Source organism: Carettochelys insculpta, chromosome 1 (genome assembly GCF_033958435.1).
Source record: "Carettochelys insculpta isolate YL-2023 chromosome 1, ASM3395843v1, whole genome shotgun sequence".
Classification (NCBI taxonomy): Eukaryota; Metazoa; Chordata; order Testudines; family Carettochelyidae; genus Carettochelys; species Carettochelys insculpta.
The window spans coordinates 54,243,677-54,268,676 of record NC_134137.1 but is presented as its reverse complement, the minus strand read 5'-3'; the positions used below and the strand labels follow the sequence as shown (position 1 = coordinate 54,268,676).

General features: G+C 49.3%; 1 protein-coding gene across 4 annotated transcripts in view; it reads left to right on the top strand.

Moving 5' to 3' along the window:
• Positions 1 to 25,000, top strand: part of STARD13 (StAR related lipid transfer domain containing 13) — a 506,601-nt gene that overhangs the window by 51,999 nt on the left and 429,602 nt on the right. Inside the window, exon 1 of one of the 4 annotated variants that reach the window (XM_074986387.1) lies at positions 3,730 to 3,859. The exons of 1 other annotated variant lie outside the window; for it this stretch is intronic. The gene's annotated coding sequence lies outside the window, so the exon portion shown is untranslated. Of the gene's footprint in view, positions 1 to 3,729; positions 3,860 to 6,712; positions 6,791 to 22,627; positions 23,078 to 25,000 lie in introns of those variants that run through there. 2 more of the 4 variants (XM_074986418.1, XM_074986398.1) reach the window with 2 other exon arrangements.

The window sequence follows — 25,000 nt, the reverse complement described above, 5'->3', positions numbered from 1 at the left end:
TGTTTTATTTTGGTTTTTGGTTTTGTGGTTGTTATATGTAAAATAGAAGACATCTAAAAATCTAACTCCTTTAAATCAGCTTTTGAGCCTTATGTGCAGCAGCTTTTCAGTATGAAACCCTCCTCTCCCTCTCCACCATCCTCCCCCTGACCAGTACGTGTTCTGTCAATATATTCAAACTCCAAAAGTGTTCTGTGGCCAAATTAATTTGGGAAATGTTGTTCTAGGATATGCATCTCAATGCATCTACTCATGCATCTGATGAAGCTGGTCTTTGCCCATGAAGGTTTATGCTCCAGAATATATGTTAGTCTATAAGGTGCCACAGGACTTCTTGTTCTAGGATTTAAAACCTCTTCATTAATAGATACTCCCTAAGAGAGATCTCTGTCCAAAATATGTGCTTCCCTGAACCTATCAGCTACCTCCCACCCTTCTTTTAAAAACTCCTAACAACTATTCAAGTTTACATGCCAGCAATCTGGTTCCATTTTTTTTCAGGCTCCTCCTTTTCTAAAAAGTTCTCCAGCTCCTAATAAACCTGAACCCCATCTTCCTGTGCCGTTGTCTCATCAGCACATTGACACTCGGCATTTTTGCCTCTCTATCTGTCTCTGTGCATGGAATGCTCTTCAGAGAATGTTACCATGGGTATTGTGGACTTTAAACTCCTACTCAACAGCCTGATTTTGGCCTCTGGACCTCTCTCCTAGTTTTTCCTGTGTCACTAATACCTACAAGTACCAAGACCACCTGTTCCTCCTCAGCACTGAAACCATTAAGAAGTGCCCATGGACAGTATGAGGCCAGTAGTGTCCTCAGGCACACTGGGACCAGGTCTTCTTGCAGTCAGGTTGCTTGGGAATGCAGCCCAAAGTGGGTGGTAAGCTCCATGTAAGGCTAAATTCTGGCACAAAATCATTAGTTAGTTTATTATAGAATTGGTTACAAGTGTTGTCCTTGGTTTGAGATCTGAGCACAATTGACCTGGATAAGTGACTGAGCCTTTGGAACTGGGAGTAATCTGAATTTTGGAGTGATTTTTGGAATAAAATGACCATCCCATAGTCCATCTTGTGGAGGTGTCAAGGTAGACCTAAAAGCCCCAGGGGTCTGTTTGCAACTCCATGGTGAGACTGCTATAGTGTTTTCGGAGTTCACACTTTGTTACTATGTTGATGAAATCTAATTTTAGCCCATACCACCTATTTGGGGCATCTGCCTTGCCATCTCAGTCTGCTGTGGTCTTGAGCCACCGCAGACAGAATGACAGTTTCCACCAATCTAAGGTAAGTCATTGTGGGTTGAAAGTTTGTCACTTGGGGACCTGAAAAGCAGAATTACGAGGAACTGCCCACAAAGAAACTAGCAAAAAGAAAAAAAGTTCTTGCCTATGATTGTATAGTTGTATCACAAATGTATTGCCAGCAGCAGGAAATGAATCACTGTGGAATCACTTTCAAAAAGTGTATAGATTTTATTACCTCTCCAGTTATTCTACAGTCTCTGTGCTCTTCTTTTAAAAACACTCTTTGGAAAATGGTGCCATTGTTCTTAGAATACAGTCTTGTGAACTTGTGAACTTCAAGGAGAAGTAGGTCAACATCTTGTGACAAGGCATGTGGTAGCAGCTCTGGAAGGTATGAAAATATCCATAGGACACTTTTATAAATAGACACATGAAGCACACTGCTTCAGATCAACCTTGCAGTGTGGAGAAAGGCCAGTATTTCTACCCGCTAATGGAGATGAGATGAGGAAACAATGAGAAGTTAGGAATGATTGTTCTCTGTTAATTCGAGGGTGAACTTCACCTTTGTCAAAGGGTGAATTTCTCTTTGAATAGCATTAGAGAAGTAGCTGAGTTAGTCTGTATCTTCAAGAACAACAAGTTCTCTGGCACCTTATAGACTAACAGATATTTTGGAGCATTAGCTTTCGTGGGCAAAGACCCACTTCGTCAGATGACTAAGTAGGTCTTTGCCCACAAAAGCTTATGCTCCAAAATATCAATTAGTCTATAAGGTGCCACAGAACTTATTGTTTTTGTGGATACAGACTAACACAGATGCCCCTCTGATACCTTTCCATACATTTATTGTTTCAACAAATTATTGTTTAGGTTCTCTTTCGTGCTTTTAAAATTGTAATACAAGCCTAATTAAAGGGCTTCCACTAACATTGTCTCTGGCTCAATCTATTCAGGCAACTAAATTGACTCTGTAAAGAATAACATTTTGTTACAGTTCATTAAAAAAATTGGGCTTAATATGGTCAATATTAAACCATTGGTGATATTCACTCTGGCTGCGGCTACACTGCATTCTGCTTTCAGAAGCAGAATGCAAATGAGTGAGATTGGAAATGCAAATGAGGTGTAGATTTACATGTCTCACGCCTAATTTGCATATTCTCCTGTGATCTCTCTTCTGGAAGAGCCTTTTCTAGAAGCAACAAGACCTATGTAGTCAGAGTGCCTTTGAAAATACACTCTGTTTTCGAAAGAATATTTCTTCCTATTTTGTTTCAGGAAGAAGGGTTCTTTCGAAGACGGGGTTTATTTTCAAAAGAGCCCCATCTACAATGCTTCTTTTCTTTCCAAAAAATCTCTTCTGAAAAGAGATTATGCAAACGAAGCACAAGATATGTAAATCAGGGCCTCATTAGCATTTTCAATTTCCCTCATTTGCATTCCTCTTTTGAAAGGAATTATTAACTCCAGGAGGAATAATTCCTCTATTGCCTCCATTCCTCTATATTCTCAGACTCTGTGAATGCTTGTTTGATTGAGTTTTTAAAATTCAGCTCACCTCTCAAGCTCACTAGGTGTTATGGGATTCCAGTGAGACCACTTACGGGGTGAAGTACTGCACGTGGTTTAAATATCTAAGCTATGCCTGATTGCAAAGGTTGAGGAGAGACAACACTGGAAGTGTTGCCACATGCATACTATTTACTCAGAGGCCTTTTGATTTTATGGGTAAAAGGCCAGAGGACAAAGTACTGGAACTCTACAGGGAGAAAAATATTATTACATGTACTGCAGTGCTCACCCTAAGTAATTACACCAGAATTTGGTCCTAAATTACTTAATATGTGTTTGTATTTTAATTCAAGCAGGTCAGAAGCCTTGCTGTGCTAGGTGATATACAAACACATACTGAGATGTGGTCCTGACCCTGAAAAGCTTAGATTCTTAGACCCTGACTGTACAAACTCTTATGGGTACATTTAACTTTACGTGCGTTAGTAATCCCCTAGTCAGTGGATTTCTTGTGGGGGGTAAACTTATGCATGTGTATTTATGGGATTGTCAACTAATGACTGTAACAATCTTCAAGGGAAATTGACAGCTGCAAAGTTCGGCTGGTGCCAAACTTTTATCTTAAACACTCTTTCAGTTTTTTAATACACCTCTGCCTTTACTTGCACCCAGTTACTGCCTTTTGTAGCTCTGCCTCATTCCGATTTTTGTAAAACCTCCCTCTGCCTATTTCCATTTAAAAAAAATAAATTGGAGCAAGTTCACAAAGAGAAACAAAGGTAAAAGGTTTGGTGGTATTGACTAATGAGGGAAGATTGACAACTACAGTAAATATGTAAAACTTGGCTAATAGGAGATGTGGTAAGTCCACAAATATTTGCAAGCTATAAACACCAAGGAAGGAGAGGAATGTAGTATGATACAGGAGAGCATAACTAGGGCTAATGTCAGTGGGAAAGACATATGCTGAGCATTAAGAAAAACTGCCTCAGCTTTTATGGCATTAAGAAAATGCCATACAACACACATATGTTGGGTAAAGATGGACAGAATTGGTAAAACAAATGTCCCAGGGTGACCATCCTGAACTGGCAGGTAAATGAACTGGTTAAGATGACAGATTTGCTTTATCTTTAACTACTAAGATTTTGAGATGATTTTTTTGGATCAGTACCTTAATCTAAATTCTATGGTGAAGTGATTTTAGAATTATCAGTTACAGTGAGTAGAGCTGGATAATTTAATTGTTGTTGTTGCATTACTGGGATTTACTAATAAGTTTACTAATAAATTATAATCACAAGCTACTGTGAGGATAGTAGGATGTTCCTACATTGACTGTAGAACTCTCTTGATTTAAAAGATTGGGTTTATTTAGGGCAGTATTCTCCTAAAGCTGTGACTTTGACTCTTGGTTACTAGGCATTCTGAGAGCCAGTGCACTGCATCCTCTGTATGCGAGTGGGCAAGTCAGATCAAATAAAGCCAACATAGGGGATCAGGAGAGGGAACCCTGAGGATGGCTCAAGAGTAAAGTGACCCTAAGGTTGTAACTTTTGTGTTTCTGTTTAGAATTAATGACTTTAACACTGAGATGCAAATGCATGGATGGGAAGGGAAATGGGGGAAACTGCCTCTGGGCCTGGCAATTCAAAAGGGCCCAGGGCTCTTGGTTTAAAGGGACCAGAGTCCCAGTCCCTTTAAATCTCTGCCGGCGTCCCAGGCAGCCCAGCCCAAGCAGCATTATGGCCTGGCTGGGGTACCAGTGCAATGCCGGCCAGGCAGCTCTGAGGGCTGGCAGGCCCCAGTCCCATCCCTTCCTTCTGAGGCCCCTCACCTCCCTTGAGTTTGGAGCCAGGGTCTTTCCCCCTCCCCACACACATTTATTTAGGGCCCTGCCATTGTGTCTGTCCCCCTGCTGAGGTGTGTTTAGTTTCTTTCCCTCTCACTGTGTAGACACTTGTAAATAAATGTACTGATGTGAAAACAGATGTGTAGATGTTTGTTCATCATGTGAAAATTTTTATAGGCTGGTTTCATATGACTAATTTATTGTACTGCATCATCACCGTACTTTAAAACTGCATGAGCATGTGTACATCTTTAGACCCCCTGGATATGTGAGAAGTCTCAGCAAGCAGCTAGTCTGAAACTTGTGAAGGTCTGTCACTACACACATTTTGCAAAATATTTGAGAAACAGTTGATATAAGTATTGTCAGGATAAATGGATGCAAAACCAAATATTACTCTTTATTAACAAACATATGGTAAAATTCTCTGGAGAGGAATGCCTATTTCAAAATAGGCACTGTTAAGAAATGGAATAGTGCTATTTCGAAATAAACCATAATGACATCCAATGGTACTCTTTCAAAATTGTGCTGTGTCCGGAAATGCTATTTTGAAATAGCTGGGTGTTATTTTGAAATGCATTTCATGTGTAAGTGTGTTTATTTTGAAATAGCTGTTTCTAAATGCCTTATTTTGAAATATCCCTGTAGTACACTCAGGCTACGTCTACACGTGCACGCTACATCGAAATAGCTTATTTTGATGTAGTGACATCGAAATAGGCTATTTTGATGAATAACGTCTACACGTTCTCCAGGGCTGGCAATGTCGACGTTCAACTTCGACGTTGGGCAGCACCACATCGAAATAGGCGCTGCGAGGGGACGTCTACACACCAAAGTAGCACACATCGAAATAAGGGTGCCAGGCACAGCTGCAGACAGGGTCACAGGGCGGACTCAACAGCCAGCCGCTCCCTTAAAGGGCCCCTCCCAGACACAGTTGCACTAAACAACACAAGATCCACAGAGCCAACAACTGGTTGCAGACCCTGTGCATGCAGCATGGATCCCCAGCTGCCGCAGCAGCAGCCAGAAGCCCTGGGCTAAGGGCTGCTGCCCACGGTGACCATAGAGCCCCGCAGGGGCTGGAGAGAGAGCGTCTCTCAACCCCTCAGCTGATGGCCGCCATGGCGGACCCTGCTATTTCAATGTTGCGGGACACGGATCGGCTACACGTGCCCTACTTCGGCGTTCAACTTCGAAGTAGGGCGCTATTCCCATCCCCTCATGGGGTTAGCGACTTCGACGTCTCACCGCCTAACATCGATTTCAACTTCGAAATAGCGCCCAACACGTGTAGCCGTGACGGGCGCTATTTTGAAGTTGGCGCCGCTACTTTGAAGTAGCGTGCACGTGTAGACGCGGCCTCATAGTCTGAAGAAAGAGGAGGAGAAACAAAGCAATGCCCAAACCTCCAACTCCATATATATAGCCAGGCCTCAATTTTCTTCATCAGAGCTCCATGCAGCATAGGAGTTTTTGCCCAGACGTGATTTTGCAGAATCTAGACCTAAAATTAGCAACAGAAAATATAAAGAGGGGGAAAAAAATCTAAAGCAAAATAACGCAAAGGAAGATACAGTGCATGAGAAAGAAGGTGAAAAAGAGAAATCTTTGAAGAGTTCATTCAAAATATATGAAAAAGGAAAGAAATGAAGCAAAGACCCAGGAGCCAAGCATTGTCTTTACAAAAACTTATTTTATTGAAATGTTAGTGGCTTAGTTTATAAAAAGTAACATGATTTTGCTTATCCTGTTGAAGGTGTCATCACCCTTCAGCTTTCCCTGTTAGGCCTGGCTTGACACATGTAAGGAAACATTGGTAAGGTTTTATTTTGTCACCCTCTGCTGTTGCATGTCTAGGATGATGAATGTATACTATGGTTGCAAAGGGCATCCCCAGTGAAGTGCTCTGTGACACTAACACTGAGGTTAATTTGGTTCCTCAATCACAAGAGCATATGCTGATGATTGTGACAGGCTCTCAGAGAGGCAGCTTCCCACATGTGCTGCACTCATCTTCCCATTGGTGTGTTCAGTAAGAAGGGGCTGGCCCCTTGCAAGTCATCTTGTATGCCACTGACAGATTGGATGTTTAAGCAAGAAAACAAAACCAGGCTGCCTGATGGGCTGCTTTATCTTTAAGGACAGCTTGGAGCTGCAGCTGCAAGGTAAGAAGTCTCAAGTCTGAACTTTAAAATCTGTAGTGTAAGCATAGAGTCAGCCTTTAAACACTTGGTTTGTTTAGTGGAGAACTTGACACGATGTTTATTATGATAACTGTCTGTATAATAAAATTTCCCTGACAAACAGCGACGAATCCTCATCTGATGACAGTTCTTGCTTTGAAAAACCACAAAAAGTTAGCTGTGTTTGTTGTGATCATAAATGTATAGTAGAAAGGAGGGGTTTCTTTCAAGGAATATACCTAGCCTTGACTGAAGTGGCTTCAGATTATCTATGCCATTTTAAAATGGGTTTATGTACAAGGCCAGCCCAGCTGAGGGGAGAATCTCATGGGAGCTGTCAGCAAATGTCAGCCTGGTCTGTGTGTGTCTTTGTCATGAGCATCAGTCTGGTGCTTGCTTGTGTGTGAAGAGGGATTAGTTTAAATCCTGCTATCACAATTGTGTGGCACTGCATATTCACTTAGATGAAAAATCTCCTGGAATCAGGTGCTGGCAAGCTGGCGAGTTAATAATGATTGTAGCAAGTTAGCTTGGGACATTAGAGTCCGTTATGATGCCAATTTGCAGGAGTCTTTTGGACAAAATGGTAAAACATTCTGTATCAACATGTGAGAGAATCATCCATGGCAGATAAAAACAAGTTACTGCCCCCAATCCTTTTCTTTTTATGTTTTGAAATAAATAGCAATTCTTAGATGTTTTTCCTCAGTAGAGCTTTGGGGGCTGAACACCTGTTCAGCAGGACCCAGGTCTGCAGGACTGGGCAAAAAATTTGTGAGTAGAAATATGTGGAGTGTAAGTTTCCTACTAGAGAATAACTGCACAGGGAGCAATTTGGTTGTAAAATATTACTTTATTCTTTCTCCTGTGCTGTTAAAGCTAGTGTGTTGGAGCTTCTTTTGGTGTAGTAGGTCCTTGATAAAAGCTGAAATTTATGTTGTTAAACAAGGTGCATTTTTTTTCAGTCTTTCCTCATATAGGCCCACTACATTAGTCTATTCCGGTATCCAGAACCCACGCACCCCCGTTTCAATTTATACCTTCTTCCACAGTTGCTTTTCCAATTTCACCCCTCCCTTCTGCCCTTTGACATGTACATTACACCAGTTTAAACTCTCTTGGGTACATCTACACTTATGGGAAGATCGACGTGCTGGTGGTAGATCCTCTGCTGTTTGATTTAGCACGCCTGGTAGGGTGCTGCTCTTGACCCAGGTACTCCTGGCAGTCGCCTTAGAGTCCAACATAGTTAGCAATCCCAGGTCAAAAAGACACAAACAGGAACAAGTACAGCAAACTCTTTCATATCCAGCATTCGATCATCTGGAACTCTCAAATAACCGGCATTTTAACCATAAGTAGATTTTCGTTCTGTTTTCCATAAGTACAGTATAGTGAAAGTAGATACAAATAAACACAGCAAATACAGTATGGGTGTGTCTACACTTTCATCCCTCTTTTGAAAGAGGTATGCAAATGAGGAGATCAAAAATGCAAATGAGGTACAAATTTGCATATTCGGCACCTCATTTGCATATTCCTATTTCGAAGTAGCTTCTTTCAAAAGAGAAAACCAGTGTAGATGCTGCTCTTTCGAAAGTAAACCCCATCTTTGAAAGAAAGAGGTGTCAGATATGCAAATTTGTACCTCATTTGCATTTTCGATTTCCTCATTTGCATACCTCTTTCGAAAGAGGAATGCAAGTGTAGACACACCCTACAGCTGTGTCTACACATGCAAAAAACTTCAAAATAAATGGCCCTTTTTCGAAAGAGTGGGACGAGCATTCACACATGTAAACCCGTATTTCGAAAGAAAATTGAAAGAATGGGGCACTGACTTCGAAATCTGAACCCCGATCCCATATCAGGAGGATCGCTCCCTTTTGAAATAATAGGGTACATGTGTAGATGCTCCACAGTCCGCTCTTTCAAAATACAGGTCCACCATGGCGCTGATCAGCTGGAGCGCAGGGCCACTCCAGCCAGCAGCAGCAGGGCTCTATGGTCCCTGCGTTTGGCTGCCTTCAAGCCACACGCACGCAGGAAACCCATGGCAGGAAGCTGAGAGCGTGCTAGGAGTAGCCTGCATACGCGCTCCAGCCTGACGCTCCAGCACCTTCATGGCCAGCAGCCAGCCCCCACCGTGAACCCCACGGCCCCGCCTCCTAGCCCCCGCAAGGCTCCCAGGGCTCCCAGGGGGAGAAAAAAAAAGGGCTCCCTCCTGGACGGAGCAGGAGCTGTGGCACCTCCTCGGCCTCTGGCAGGGCAAAGACATCCTGAGCCACATGGGCGTGAAGCGGCACAATGCCGCAGCCTTCGGCTGCCTGGCAATGGGCCTCCACACCAGGGGCCACCCGGAGCAGTTACGCTCCAAAGTAAAAGAACTGCACCAGGGATATGCCTGGGCCAGGGACCAGGCCGGACACTCCGGGGCAGGACCAGCAATGTGCCCCTTCTACTGGGAGCTACGGAGCATCCTGGGGCCCCAGGAGAGTTCACCCCCCATGGCTTTCCTGGACACCTCTGGGGAGGAGCTGCAGCCGGAGGAGGAGGAGGATCAGCCTGGATCAGGGACCCAGGAGGGCGAGGGGACCATGGACTTGTCGGGGGGGGGAGGGAGCTGACCATCATGATCCCCTCCTGCTCCTCCAGCTGGGTGACCAAGGGCCGGACATCTCCAGATGTCACCAAGGGACCCTCAGGTACGTCCAGGGAGGGGCGCACACCTATTCCACAGGGTAGGGGTGACACAACAGCTGGGTGCCTGCCCATGGAACCGGTGGTCCCGGGCCACACACAGGCCAGCCCCCACATGGGATGCAGCACCCTGCAGTGCCACACTAGCGAGGCCCACCACCCGCCCCCGGTGGACAGCGCCATAGGCTGCACAGGGCTGGTGGCCGGTTGGAGCCGGACGGCGCCCGGGGCCCATGCACTGCAAGCCGGGATGGGCCACCTGCGGGAGAGACTCCTGGAATCACACCCAGGCTGGGAGGCCCAGTCCCATGGGGTGGGCTCAGGTGGGTAGGCCACAGCCGGGTCCCCTCCGTCCAGGGCACACTGCTGACATGCTCTCCTCCTCTCCATGCAGCTGCACCATCCGTGGGCCAGGAGAGCCCCGCACCATCCCTCATCCCGGAGAGCCCGCCCGCAGCCATTGGAGGTGTCCGAACTCCACCCCACAGATGCCCACCACCTGGGGCACGTTGGGGACCCCGACCTCCAGCCGTGTGAGGAGACACCTCCACCGCCCCTTAGACACCCGAAGGCTCGTTCCACCACGTTGTGGGTGTGGTTGAGGCACTCATTGAATGCCTTCCGGGTGGGGTCGAGTGTCCCGTGTAGGGCCTCATGACCCACGGCTGCAGGGGATACAACTTATCTGCCACCGTGCAGAGCGGCATGGTGACGTCCTCCACCACAGGAATCTCCTGCTGGGGGACGAAGGTGCTGGCCACCATGCGGCGGCAGAGGCCGGAGTTCCGGAAAACCCAGGCATCATGGGTGCGGCCGGCCCAGCCCATATAGAGGTCAGTGAACCTGCTCCTTGCATCCACCAGGGCCTACAGCACTACTGAATGGTAGCCCTTCCTATTCACGTACTGGCCAGCGCTGTGTGGCGGGGCATGGACAGGCGTGTGTGCGCCGTCCAAAGCGCCGATGCAGTTTGGGAAGCCCAGGTCCTGGAAGCTGGTGATGGTGTTGTCCACATCCCCCAGGCGGACGACCCTGTGGAGCAGCATTGCGTTGATGGCCCTGACGAGCTGCAGAGGGGGCAGGGGGACACGTGCTCTAGTGCGGGTGTGGTGGTCATTGCCCACTGCATCAGGCCCAGTCTGCTCCCCTCCCATCCTGCCCCTGGCCCGTGCAGCCCCTCACCCCCTCCCTTCCAGCCCCTGCCCCATCCAGCCCCTTGCAGGGGAGGTTTCCCCTTGCCCCAGCCCCCCCACCCACCCAGCCACACCTTACCTCCATAACTACAGCCCCGACGGTGGCTTTGCCCACCCCGAACTGCTGTCCCACGAAGCGATAAGAGTCCAGGGTGGCCAGCTTCCATATGGCAATCGCGACCCGTTTCTCCAGGGTGAGGGCTGGCCGCATGCAGGTGTCTTGGTGCCGGAGTGCGGGGGTGAGCCAGTGGCAGATCTCGTCGAAGCTCTGCCTTGACGTGCAGAAGTTCTGCAGCCACCTTTCCTCGCCCCACTCCCCCAGCACCACGCGCTCCCACCAGTCGGTACTGCTGGGGTGGGTCCAGAGGCATTGGGGCACCCAGTGGGGCAGCCCCATGGCCCTGGGGGGACCTTGCAGCCACCCGATGAGCTCGGGTGCAGCTGCGGCGATGGTGCACAGCACTGCCAGCAGGGCATCCAAGATGAGGGCATCCTCCTGCAGGAGCTGTCGCTGGGCCTCCATGGTGGGCACGAGTGGGCTCTGCTGGGCTGGGACAGGCTGGGCAGCACTCGGCTCGTGCGGAGGGGAGGGAGGAGGGAGGGGCCCTTTAAAGGAGGCGCCTGGCTGTGGCCCCGGAAGGGCTTGTTGGCCATGGGACCCCGTCCATGGCGTTTCCTGCCTCCCTTCTTTCGAAAGAGAGCTTGGAGTCGTGTGGACGCTCTCTTTCAAAAGACCTCGAAGGCACTTCAAAAGAGCAGATCAGAACGCCGATCTGAAAAATGATGGCGGGGGCTTTCTTTCGATGGCCGCTTTTTCGAAAGCCGAACTTTGATTTTCGCCCTTTTGAAAGGGTGCTTATGTGTAGACACAGCTTATAAGTTTACAGTGCACAATACTACTGTTGTTGGTAAATAAAGTTCTATGAATACATTTTTGTTTGTTTCTTAATATCTAACCTTGCTTTTCTTTAGTGTTATACAGTGCTAGGTCTACCTCTCTATGATCCAGAATATATGAATATCCAGCAACCTTCCAATCCTGGAGTTGCTGGATAGGAAAGAGTTTACTGTAACAGCTTATTGAAAAGTGGGTCTGAGTCTAAACCAGCAGTTTTCAAATTGCGGGTCTGGATCCCTAAGTGGGTCATGACCACTATTCCCTGTAAGCTGTGCATTTGTGAGGCCACTCAGAAGAAATTCAGATGCCTCCCAGCTGATTAGCAAAGCGCTCACAGCTAGGTTTGGTGTATATTTGCACGTCTTGGTGGATATAAAAGTTTGTTTGACACATGGATGAAAAAATCAGCAGCTGGATAGAAAAGATTAGACAGGACATTGGTATGACCACATTTTAATGGGCTCTCTAAGGTCACATCTACACGGCCCATTAGCACAGCGTTGCTGCCAGCAGCACTATTCGAATAACAAGTCATGAAATTGCAAATGGAGGACCATTACAAACTTGCATGGCTAATAAGCATAGCCATGCGAGATTTTGCTGTCAGCAAAGGAGGTGCCAGCCATCCAGAGGCCATGGGGATGTGCCTCTGCTGGCTAAGCCCCTCATTGTCGCCTTATTCAGGCATACCAGACTGGCGACAGAGAGGGGCTTACCTGGCAGAGGCATGCCCACATGGCCTCTGTACTGCTGGCACACCCCCTGCCGACCGAAAAATCTCGTGCAGCTATGCTAATTAGCTGCGCGAGTTTGCAAATGGTTCTACATTTGCAATTTTGTGACCTGTCATCAGCATAGCGCTGCCAGCAGCAGGGCTGTGCCAATGGGCTGTGTAGACATGGCCTAAGAGTGCTGTTAGATTTGTTGGGGCCAGGGCTGAGGCCAAAGCAAAAAGCCTCCCCCCCTCCCCCCGGGAACGAAGCACTTGGGCTTCAGCCCTGGAAAGCAGGGCTAAGCTTACATGCAGAAGGCCTTGGGCTTCAGCTTCGATCTCCTACACTGGGCTGGCGCCCCCTCCCTCATGGATCATGTAATTTTTGTTGTCAGAAGCAGGGGTCATGGTGCAGTGAAGTTTGAGCTAAGCAATTCTGTATTTAAGCCAGTGTTAGTTCCATACTGTGATAGCTAGATAAAGATGGAATGTATGCTTTAGAACCTGCTTTGATTCATCTTTGACGCTTCCTGCCCACTGAATCTCTGCCTTTTACTGGCCAGTACATCACAGACATTTAAACTTTGTCCTAAAACAAAAAATATAGTGGCTTTCCGTTAAGCTGGAATTGGTATTTATGTGAAGACATTCCAGCAGGAGGTGCTGAAGAACAATAAAAGCACATGTTTTCCAAACAGAGAAACGCCTCAGTGAAGTGTGCTGTTGTTCTGACATAAAGGGGCACTTTTAATGGGAAGAAGTTTCTTATTCTAAAATCCACTGTAGGGTAAAAAGTTTAATATGTCTACTCATGTCAACATCTACTTAAGGGTAAATATTTAGAACTGCTCTAATCCCGTGTATCACATAAACCACACTACATTTTAAGAATGCTAAAATCAAATGTCTTTTCAGCCATTTTCTTTCCCTTTTCTTAAAGAGTAAATTCATATAAACAAAAATATAAATCTAGTTATATATTTTAGAAATGTGCATCTATCTGCCCATCCACTGTGAGTCCATTTGTTCAAGAACTCCTCCTAAATGGAGTGTGCTAGGACCATCAAAATTGATATGCAGCTTCCTTGTATCCTAACTTTAAAGGAGGGTGGATTTGTTTGGTTGTGCCAGGAAAATGGAAAGTGCCTGGAATGGGGTTGTTATAAAGTGTCTTGGCCACGGGGGCAACAAGAGGCCAGAGATGGGGACCGACCATCTAGCCAGCTTTCTATCCATCTTACAGTCCATGTCTCCAGTTCCATGTTTCCTTAACTTACGGGCAAGAATGTTGTGGGAGACTGTATGAAAAGCTTTGCTGAAGTCAAGGTATATCACATCTATTGACTTCCCCATGTACACAGAGTCCACGTTACCTCATGTCCACATGTTACCTCATCTCACGTTGATCATTTCACTAGAGGTATATGCACATTCCATTTCTTGATGTCTGATTTGTGCCGGTTTATCCTTTGGTGAAGAGACTGTGTGTGATTTGTCCAATATACATGGTAGAGGGGCATTGCGGGCACTTGGGCTACATCTACACTTACAAAAAACTTTGAAATGATCATGCAGTGGCCAAATCAAAGAATACGAATCAGGTGCTGCAATGAACATTCTTCTTCAAGTGTCCCCGTGGGTGCTCCACATTAGGTGTCGGGCTCGCCCGGCGCCGCAGATCGGATCTTCCAAGCAGTTTCTGCCGGACCGCGCATGCGCCGGTGCGCGCCACTCCCCCGCGCGCTCCCGGCCACGTGCGCGATCCGGTCCCCGCCAGTTCCTCTTAACCGCCGTCGGCTGCAGACGGAATCCGACTAGGCTAAGGCCAAATAGCGTATTCAACGGCTTTAAATGTTTTTCTTTCAAAGTTTTTTTCAGATACTTAGGCTACTATGAGTAGCCGGTTGTTATTTTGCAAAAAAAAAAAAAAAAAAAAGAACAAACAACAACAAACTACGAGCGGGACAGCTTCAGCCAGTCCCAGTAACAACCACCGGAGGCCAGGAGCTACGGCCATCAGCCCTCCTGCTGGGGCAGGCCATCGGACGGGGAAAACAGCACAAAGAAGGTGCTAAGTACCCACTTAATAAAACTCAAAGACTCACCAACAATGTCCTCTTCAGGCTTTAAAAAATGTGAGTCCTGCCGAGAGGCGATTAAGGAGAGACAGGGAGATGCGGCTTAAAATGCTGCTTTGGATAAGGCCCTCCAGCCAGACATGCCGGAGCGGCCACAGCAGGAGGGACCCTCCGGGGCCCATAAAAGGAAAGCTGCCTCCCTCACTCCATCAGCGCAGAAACGGAGGAAAGTCTCCCCAACCCGATCCCTGCCGGCAGCAACAGCGAGCGGGACGGGAGGAGCGCACAGCCCCCAGCCACAGCAACAGCTGATCGGCAGCGGCAGGGAGAGCCACGTGGAAGCGGCTCAGCCTCCGATGATCAGCCAGCCGCCCCGCACCGCAAGCAGGGCAGCGGCTTAAAACTGCTTTTCATAAGGCCCTCCAGCCAGACGTGCCGGTGCGGCCGCAGCAGGAGGGACCCTGCGGGGCCCATAAAAGGAAAGCTGCCAAAAACGGAGGAAAGCCTCCCCAGCCCGATCCCTGCCGGCAACAATAGCGAGCGGGATGGGAGGAGCGAGCAGCCCCCAGCAGCAGCAACAGCTGATCGGCGGCGGCACGGAGAGCCACGTGGAAGCGGCTCAGCCTCCGATAATCAGCCAGCCGCCCCGCACCGCAGGCAGGGCGGCGGCTAAACAAGCGCCGGTACCGGCGGCACCGCAGGCAGCGGCACCGACCCCCGGGGAACCGGCGGTGCAGAGCGCGCAGGCACGCAGCCTGCAGGCACCGGAGCACACCGCACCTGCGGCACCGCCCTCCAGCGTGCCGAGCTCAGTGCGCACGGGGCCGGGATCCCCTGTACGTCAGGGGGCAGAGTTACCTCCTCAAGGGAGGGGAAAGGCTGCACACAAGAGGAGGCATTGCAGCCCCTCTCCGCACAGGGCTGTGGAGTTGCTTTCTCACAGCCCTCCGCTTATGTTACAGACTCCAACCAGAAGGCAGGGGTCCCCCCTAGCCTACCCGGAGCCCCCTTCTCCATTTTTTGCAACCAGCCTCACCCTGGCTGGGACCACCTTCACCCTTCCTGGGGTTTGAACCGCTGGACTATTATGCAAAATCGCTCTCTCCAGCCCTCCCCCAGACGCGGAGGGTATGCACCAAGGGAGTGGTCTAGGTCACCTTCCCAAGAACAGTGCCTATACTGCCATGGTCGCCCCTACCACGCGGGGCATAGACACCATCGGCTATCTACCAGGGAAAGATCCCCACAAACGATCTCGTACCCCCGAGGGCAATTGCGACCGGGGACAGAGACTCAAGCATCTCAGGGGGGACTGGTTATGGAACCCCAAGATTTTCCCTCGCAAACCTCTAGTGAGAGGGTGTACCATCACCAGCAGGAACCGGAAGGGTCCACAGAGATGTATCCCAGTGGTTCCTCGCTCTCCTCCCCGGATGAGGCTACGGCCCCGGGGGACGTCCATCCTCCGGATGATCTCAAACAGTTCCAAGAGCTGTTTTACGAGGGTGGCCTTCACGCAAGGCATCCAGACAGCTAAGGTGCAAGAGAAACACCATAAGCTCCTCAAAAATCTGAGACCTCCGGCCTCCTCCAAAATAGCAATACCGCTTAATGACGCAATCTTGGAGTCTGCCACTATGATATGGCAGACTCCTGCGACTATTCCGCCTGTCCACAAGAGAGCGGAAAAAAAAAACCAAAAAAAAAAACTTCGTGCCGACAAAGGGCACGGAGTTCCTGTTCAGCCGCCCACAACCAAATTCCTTGGTGGTGGAGTCGTCGCAATGTGGGGGAACAGACAAACATGCCAAAAAGCTAGAGCTGTTGGGCAGAAAGGTCTACTCCTCCTCCACTCTACTGTTGCGAATGACAAATTACGCAGCGCATCTAGCGAACAATAATTTCGATAACCACATTAGGTTAACCTCCCTCATGGACTCACTTCCAGAGGGCAAGAAACCAGTGCTCAAGGCCATCATGCAAGAAGGCTACGCGGCCTCGAGGATGGAGTTCAGATCGCCCTGGATGTTGCGGACTCAGCAACAGCGTCCCCAGTACCACAGGGGTTACGAGCAAGGGCGACATCAACAGCACCAGCAGTACAGAACTCCCAGGCGTCGTTCCCAACACAGCCGTGCGTCCTCGGGGCAGGGCCACAGGCCACAAGTTTGACACACAGATCCAGGGCTGCGCCATCACTACCGTCGCAAGGTCATCCGAAGCGGTTATTCCACCATCGCCTCCGACCATTCTATAACCAGTGACGAAGGATCACCACAGACAAATGGGTGCTGGAGATCATAGCCACGGGGTACGCCATCCCCTTCCAGTCGCTCCACCCAGGCCCCACCTCCAGGAGGCCTCCCACGTGGCGAGGCTCACGCAGGAGGTAGACCATCTCATGCTCATAGGGGCAGTGGAAAGAGTGCCAGAGCAACTGCAAGGGAGAGGGTTCTACTCCAGGTACTTCCTCATGGGGAAAAAGACAGGAGGCGGGAGGTCCATCTTAGATTTTCGAGGCCTCAACCGGTACCTGCGCAAGCAACGCTTTCGGATGATCACAATCGCCTCCATCCTTACGGGACTATACGATGGAGATTGGTTGGCAGCCCTCGACTTATAAGACGCGTATTTTCACATAACTATTCATCCGGCTCACCTACGATTCCTCTGGTTTCTCATGGTAGGCAAAGAACATTTTCAATACAAGGTCCTACCGTTTGGCCTCTCCTCGGCCCCCAGAGTCTTCACCAAGCCCTTGGCAGTGGTGTCAGCCTACCTGCACAGACAGGGGGTATTTATATTCCAGTATCCGGATGACTGCCTACTCAAAGGGGCCTTGAAGGAGGAGGTACTACGCATAATATGCGTCACAACAGGCACGTTCTCTCGCTTGGCCTGGTTGTCAATCTGACAAAATCAAAGATAGACCCCACGCAGGACATAGAGTTCGTAGGGGCACGCATAAATTCTATTACAGCGAGGGCGTATCTACCAGAGACTCCCTTTCGGGCCGTCGGCTCCCTCGTGCAAGTCTTCACCTTCAGCCCTACGGTGCTGGTTCTGACGTGCTTACAGCTGCTGGGCCACATGGCAGCAGCGGTGTTCGTACAACAGAACGCCAGGTTACCCATGCGCAGCATGCAGCACTGGCTGGCGAGCGTATACAACCCGGCAGCACACACTGTTCACAGGGTGGCGTCGCCCACAACAGAGGTGCGCAAATCCCTGCAATGGTGGGTAAACCCCGAGAACCTGCTAACAGGGGTACCCTTCCACCAACCACACATATTGGTTTTTCTTACTACAGACGCCTCCCTCATAGGGTGGGGAGCACACATGGGCGAAGAGGTGACGCAAGGGCTGTGGTCCTCCACGGAGCAGTCACTGCACACAAATATACTGGAGCTCAGAGCAGTGTTCAACGCCTGCAGACACTTTCGAGACCATATAAAAGGCAAAGTAGTCGGGATCAGTATAGACAATACCTCCACCATGTTTTATATAAATCGGCAAGGAGGAGCTCGGTCCCGTGCCTTATGTGCAGAAGCAGTCCGGTCGTGAAACTGCTGCATCGCCAACACTATAACCCTGGAAGCCTCGTACTTCCCAGGCGCTCACAATGTACAGGCAGACCAGCTGAGCAGGCGTTTCGCACTCACGCACGAGTGGCAGATCCGTCCCGATCTGCTGCAACCGATTTTTCATGCATGGGGTTTTTTCCCAGATACACCTGTTTGCTACTCAGCACAACAAGAAGTGCCCACGATTCTGCTCCAGGGCAGGACTGGGACGGGGGTCCCTGAGGGACGCCTTCACGATCTCTTGGAGGGGCCCCCTGCTTTACGCTTTCCCTCCCACAGTGCTCATCCACAAGGTGTTGCACAAAGCCAGGAGGGAAGGAGCCTGAATGATCCCGATAGTCCCAACGTGGGATTGACAGCAATGGTTCCCCCTACTCCTGCGCATGTCGGACCGGCCACCGATGCCCCTTCCGGTGGCGCCGGATCTGCTCACGCAAGCCCAGGGGTCCATAGTGCATCCGCACCCCCAAGGCCTGCGACTACAAACGTGGTTAATCCATGGCTCAGCTCCCTAGAGAGCACATGTACGGAGGAAGTGCAGCAAGTCCTAGAAAGTAGCAGGAGGACTTCCACCAGGAAGACCTACAAGCAGCAATGGACTCGCTTTACGGCATGGTGTTCTACCAAACAGCTAGCCCCCCTTTCGGTGTCTATGGCTGTGATATTAGAGTATTTACTGGACCTCAAGAGAGGAGGACTCTCGCTATCCTCGTTTAAGGTCCACCTTGCCGCCTTTTTGGCATTCAGACACGGAGAGACAGGGCACACGGTGTTCGCCCATCCCATGGTTACCAGGTTCCTTAAAGGGCTGGTAAACCTATACCCCCTCCTCGGAAACCGCTTCCAACTTCGTGGAACTTGGACCTGGTGCTTAATGCGAAAAGGGGACCACCGTTTGAGCCTTTGGCCACGGTTTCCCTCTGCCTCCTTATGATAAAGACGACCTCTCTTCTCGCAATCACGTCAGCTCGCAGGGTGAGCGAGCTTGCGGCAGTTATGGCAACGCCACCCTGCGCTGTTTTTTCCAAGGAGGCGGTAACCATACGGCTGCATCCAGCCTTTGTTCCTAAAGTTTCTTCTGAGTTTCATACTAACGAACCTATTGTTTACCCTCGTTTTATCCAAAGCCTCATAACTCTGACAAAGAGGTGCGCCTACGCCTCCTGGACGTGAGGAGGCGCTAGCTTTCTATATAGACAGGACCAAGTCCTTCCAGAGAATGGATAGACTCCTAGTCTCTATCGCTCCCAAATCAAAAGGAGAATGTCTCTCTTCGCAGAGAATCTCGAAGCACATCGTATCTTGCATTAAAAAGTGCTACAAACTCAAAAAGACTCCTTTCCTGGCCATGCCCAGAGCTCATTCCACTAGGGCGGTGGCAGCATCAACACCCCTTTTTCAAGGGCGTTGCGCTAAAAGACATTTGCAGAGTGGCGACCTGGTCATCCTGTGACACCTTCGCCAAACATTACGCCCTTCACAGGGTATTCCAAGAGGATACCCATCTCTCGACAGCGGTCCTCTCGGGGACAAGCTGCACATACTCCGATTACCCACCTCCTATCTTGGGTTACTGCTGGGTAGTCACCTAATGTGGAGCACCCACGGGGACACTCGAAGAAGAAAGAAAGGTTACTCACCGTAGTAACGGTGGTTCTTCGAGATGTGTCCCCGTGGGTGCTCCACTACCCGCCCATCCTCCCCGCTTCGGATCTCTGTTTAGTGTTTTGCAGGAGCATCCGAGGCGGTTGGTCAAGGAACTGGCGGGGACCGGATCGCGCACGTGGCCGGGAGCGCGCGGGGGAGCGGCGCGCACCGGCGCATGCGCGGTCCGGCAGAAACTGCTTGGAAGATCCGATCTGCGGCGCCGGGCGAGCCCGACACCTAATGTGGAGCACCCACGGGGACACATCTCGAAGAACCACCGTTACTACGGTGAGTAACCTTTCTTTCAGCAACTCATTAGCATGCCGCCGGGGATTTTGATGTTGGCAGGGTCCTTTTGAAAGGGACCCCCATGTAGACAAGCTGCGGCCGGCAGCATGCTAATGAGGCGCTGAATGTTCATTTCAGCGCCTCATTAGTATTCTTTGATTTGGCCATTAGCATGGCCATTTTGAAGTTTTTCGTAAGTGTAGACACAGCCTTGATGGCATATATTACAATAGTGGATGCGCAGGTTTATGAGCAATGGATGGTGGGGCTTATGTGGTTAGGGCCTGTGAAGTGTCACTTGTCTAGCCATGTGTACAGAGTTTGCAATGTGGTTTGTTGAAGGGAGAGGTTCCTGGGTTAGTGCTTCTGTGCTGTGTTGTGTGTCTGTGGCTACGTCTACACGTGAAGCCTACATTGAAATAGATTATTTCGATGTAGCAACATCGAAATAGGCTATTTCGAAGAATAACATCTACACATCCTCCAGGGCTGGCAACGTCGATGTTCAACTTCGACATTGCGCAGCACCACATCGAAATAGGCACTGCGAGGGAATGTCTACACGCCAAAGTAGCACACATCGAAACAAGGGTGCCAGGCACAGCTGCAGACAGGGTCACAGGGAGGACTCAACAGCAAGCCGCTCCCTTAAAGGGCCCCTCCCAGACACAGTTGTACTAAACAACACAAGATACACAGAGCCGACAACTGGTTGCAGACCCTGTGCCTGCAGCATGGATCCCCAGCTGCCGCAGCAGCAGCCAGAAGCCCTGGGCTAAGGGCTGCTGCACACAGTGACCATAGAGCCCCGCAGGGGCTGGAGAGAGCATCTCTCAACCCCCCAGCTGATGGCTGCCATGGAGGACCCGGCAATTTCGACGTTGCGGGACGCAGATCGTCTACACGGTCCCTACTTCGACGCTGAATGTCGAAGTAGGGCGCTATTCCGATCCCCTCATGAGGTTAGGGACTTCGACGTCTCGCCGCCTAACGTCGAAGTTAACTTCGAAATAGCGCCCGACGCGTGTAGCCGCGACGGGCGCTATTTCGAAGTTAGTGCCGCTACTTCGAAGTAGCGTGCACGTGTAGACACAGCTCGTAAGTGAGTATTTGATTCACCATGAAGCTGTGCTGCCTGCCCTCCCTGTGGAGTGCATTGCTGTGCAGAGGTGACCCAGATTGGTGAGTAGATAAGGAGGGCTGCTGGACTGCCAGCTGCATCCCAGCTCCCGCAATGCATACAGATATCAGCCTCCAAACCCCTGGCTTCTGGAAGGATGTGATGGTTTTCAAACTGAAGGGTGGGCTACCCCCACAATTTGAAAACATCTGTGCTAAATGGAGGGCAGAAATCTGGGGAGGAGATGTCACATGACCTCAGGGGTTCCCCCCATCCAAAAGCCCCATATTTCCCTTTGTGTGGCTTTGTGCCTGAGTAGCTACCCCACTCACCAGGCCTGGTTATGGCCGTGGGGAGATAAAAACAGAAGAAAGGAAGGAAAGCTATAGAAGGAGAGTGGCTCTGGAAGATTAGGGGGAGCCTGGACTCCATGCCTGCTACCAAACTGAAGACTTCAGAGCAAGACTATTATTCACCAGCACAGTGAGGCACTCAGTTCCTTTCCTTCAGCAGCACTGCAGCAGAGTACTCCAAGACAATAACTTCTAAAGTGTCTCCCACATGTCAAACTTGCCCTCGTAAGCACAGGTCTGTAGTAGAGTACAGTGGTGGTAAACCGAGTCTAGTAACAGTGATTACAACTCAGTGGTTTAGTATTAGTTCCATGTCTCTTGCAGAATCACTGATACAATTTCCTGCAACACCCGTTTTTAGTATTTGGTTTTTTTTATTGTTGTTGTTGTTATTTTCTTTAATCTTTCATCAGTTTTGGACTCTGTCCCACCAGTAAGTCCTCACAAGGTCACAGCACAAACTGGCAAGTCATGAAGTGATGCATGCAGCTCAACAAGAGTTTATGCTGTGGAGCTGGGGCCATTTATTTTTATTCTCAAGTTGATTTCCATTAACTTTTTTAAAAAATTCCTAAATTACACCTATGTTTCCAAGAAGCATCTCTTTAGGCGGCCAGATGCTGTTTTTGTGCCTTACAAATGTAAATTAACTAATCTTCCAGGAGTAATTGATAGAAAAGTAATTTCCTGTTTCATGACAAACAGTTTTTCAGCAAAAGAGTAATGACTTCACTTTAAAAACTATAAATTGTGTATTCAGGAGCTCTAGATCTGACTGTTACTCCGCTTGAAATATAAATTACACATTTCTGCATCTAGGCAGTTATAAATAACACTGCACTTAGGATGGCATTTCTCTTTTTCTTCACCAGATATTGACAACATGAACAAAAGATCTAAGTTGTTTAAAATAAGCACGGAATGAAGTTCATCATGTTCTTCATCATAGTGGGGCAGCTGTCCCACTCCTGCAAGGAAAGAGTTAATGGAGGCTGGAGGGAGCCTGCACAGCACCCCAGCCAATAGGAAAGGGCTTGGAAGTAGCCAATCAGAGGTCAGCATGTTGGAGCAGCCCTGTATATAAGGAGCCACTCAGCAGAGTTGAGTCATTTGGGGGTCCTGACCTGGGAGGGTGCAGGACTGGCTCCCAGCAGGTCAGCAGCATTTTACACAAAGCAGTACTGGACAGGATAAGGGAAGCCAGGGAGAGGCACAGGCACTTGCTAGAGAGGGTGCAAGGGGTGACAGGGGCAGGTGGCCCAGGGAAAGAGAGGCAGTAAAGGGAGAGAGAAAGAAGGCAGAACAAGGCAGCTGCCAGAGGGCCCTGGGCTAGGACTCAGAGTAGTGGGCAGGCCTGAGTCCCGTCCCTTCCCCTGCTCTTCTACTGTACCTAGTCACGAAACAGTGGCTGTTATGAGTTATGACTTGCCCCTCAGGTGAGGAGCTAGATGAAGGCTGCATCTGGCCTCAGTAATGAGTGCACTGAGCCAGGATGGCTGAGCCCTCTGGAAGGGGTGGGGGATGGAAATGAACACTACCAGAAGGCACTGTCCTGAAGTGGATGCTGTAATCTGGGAAGCAATGTGGATGCAGAGACTGAGAGCAGGGATCGACAGTGGGTGGAAAACCAGCCAGGTGAGAGTGCCCTGCTGAAGAAGAACTGATTCCCGAATGACCAGCAAGAGGCTCTGTGGCGGTGAGTCATGCCCTGTGGTGGGTAGTGATCAATGGCTTAATGTCTGGTTGGCAGTCAGTTTCAAGTGGCATGCCCTAAGGATCAGCTCTAAGGCTGGCATTGTTCAACATTTTTATTAATGACTGAGATGAGGGGATGCGTTGCACCCTCAGCAAATTTGTGGATGATGCTAAGATGAGGGGAAAAATAGATATGTTAGAGGGTAGTGATAGGGTCCAGAGTTACCTAGATAAACTGGAGGATTAGTCCAAAAGTAATCTGATGAGGTTCAACAAGGACAAATGCAGAGTCCTGCAGTTGGGGCAGAAGAATCCCAAGCATTGTTACAGGCTGGAGATGGACTGGTTAAGTAGTAGTACAGCAGAAAAGTGCCAGGGGATTACAGTGAATGAGAGGCTGGATATGAGTCAACAATGTGTCCTTGTAGCCAGGAAGGCTAATGGCATATTGGTGTGCATTAGGAGGAGCATTTCCAGCAGCTCTAGGGGAGTTGTTATTCCCTTCTATTTGGCACTGGTGAGGCCTCATCTGGAGTATTGCGTCCAGTTCTGGGTCCCCCAGTATAGAAAGGATGTGGATGCATTGGAGTGGGTCCAGCAGATGGCAGTGAAAATGATTAGGGGTCTGGAGCATATGACCTATGAGGAAAGTCTGAGGAATATGGGCTTATTTAGTTTGAAAAGAAGAGTGAGGGGAGATTTGATAGCAGCCTTCAACTTCCTGAAGTGGGGCTCTAAAGAGGATGGAGAGAAACTGTTCTCAGTAGTGATGGATGGCAGAACAAGGAGCAAAGGTCTAAAGTTACAGAGGGGGCAAAATTATTTCACCAGAAAGGTGGTAAACTACAGGAATGCATTACATTAGAGAGGTGGTGGAATCTCCATCCCTAGAGCTGTGTCTACATGTACATTCCTCATTCAAAAGAGGAATGCAAATGAAGGAAACTGGAAATGCAAATGAGGCACTGATTTACATATGGAAGGAATGTGCCAGCAGGAGCTCAATACTTCTGAGGGAGTTGAGAGGGTGTCCTTCAGAGATCATTTTCATGAAAATGCAAAGGTGTGTATATGTAATGCCTTGTAAACAAAGCCTCATGGGAGCAAGCAAAGCAACGATGTTTTGTCTATTGTAAACATGTTGCTGTAAAGTCACAGTTTAGGCTATCATCCAATGTAAGAATTGTGGAGCCTCAATAATGCTTGATGTTTTGTAAGGATACAGGGCAGTCATCACTACCATGTAAGATAGGGAGTACAGAGGGCTCCCTCCCTCAAAGCACTGTGAGGGTGAAAGAGGGGAGGCATAGTGGTTGAGTCAGCTGGCTGGAAGCCTTTTGGCTATGCAGCTGTAAGACCGGTTTGATTAGTTCTCCATGCACTGTTCACAGGTAGACCTAAACATGGGTCTGTAGTTATTCTGTGACATTCCACCCTGGTAGATAGTGTGGCTAAGCCCAGAGCTGAATGTTCTTATGAGCTGAAATCACTGCGACCTGGAGTCACAACGTCTTCCTACAGCAAAACCCACAAGATAGCAGCAGGCGGCTGTTCAGTAGGAGGAGTAGTAGACAGCTGGCAGGGGGTGCAACTAGCAGATGGCCAGCAGGTGCAACTGGCAGGTAGCCAGCAGGAGAAGCAGCAGGCGGCTGGCAGGCGCGATTGGCCGGCAGCTGCTGGGGCAGCAGGCAGGGATCAAGCAGAACACCGGACCAGCGTAAAGGTGGCGTTGCCTCAGGCTCAGCGAGGGAATGCATCAGAATGATGTATCAGGGCCCGCACAGACTGGACCAAGCTGTAAGTGGGGCATATGAAAGCAGGATACGAAGAAAGTTTGGATGTGTGGATTGGCTGGTTACAGTATTGGGCTGGTGAGCCAGAGAGGCAAAGGACCCTGCTCAATCCATTTGAGCTGGGACAGTTA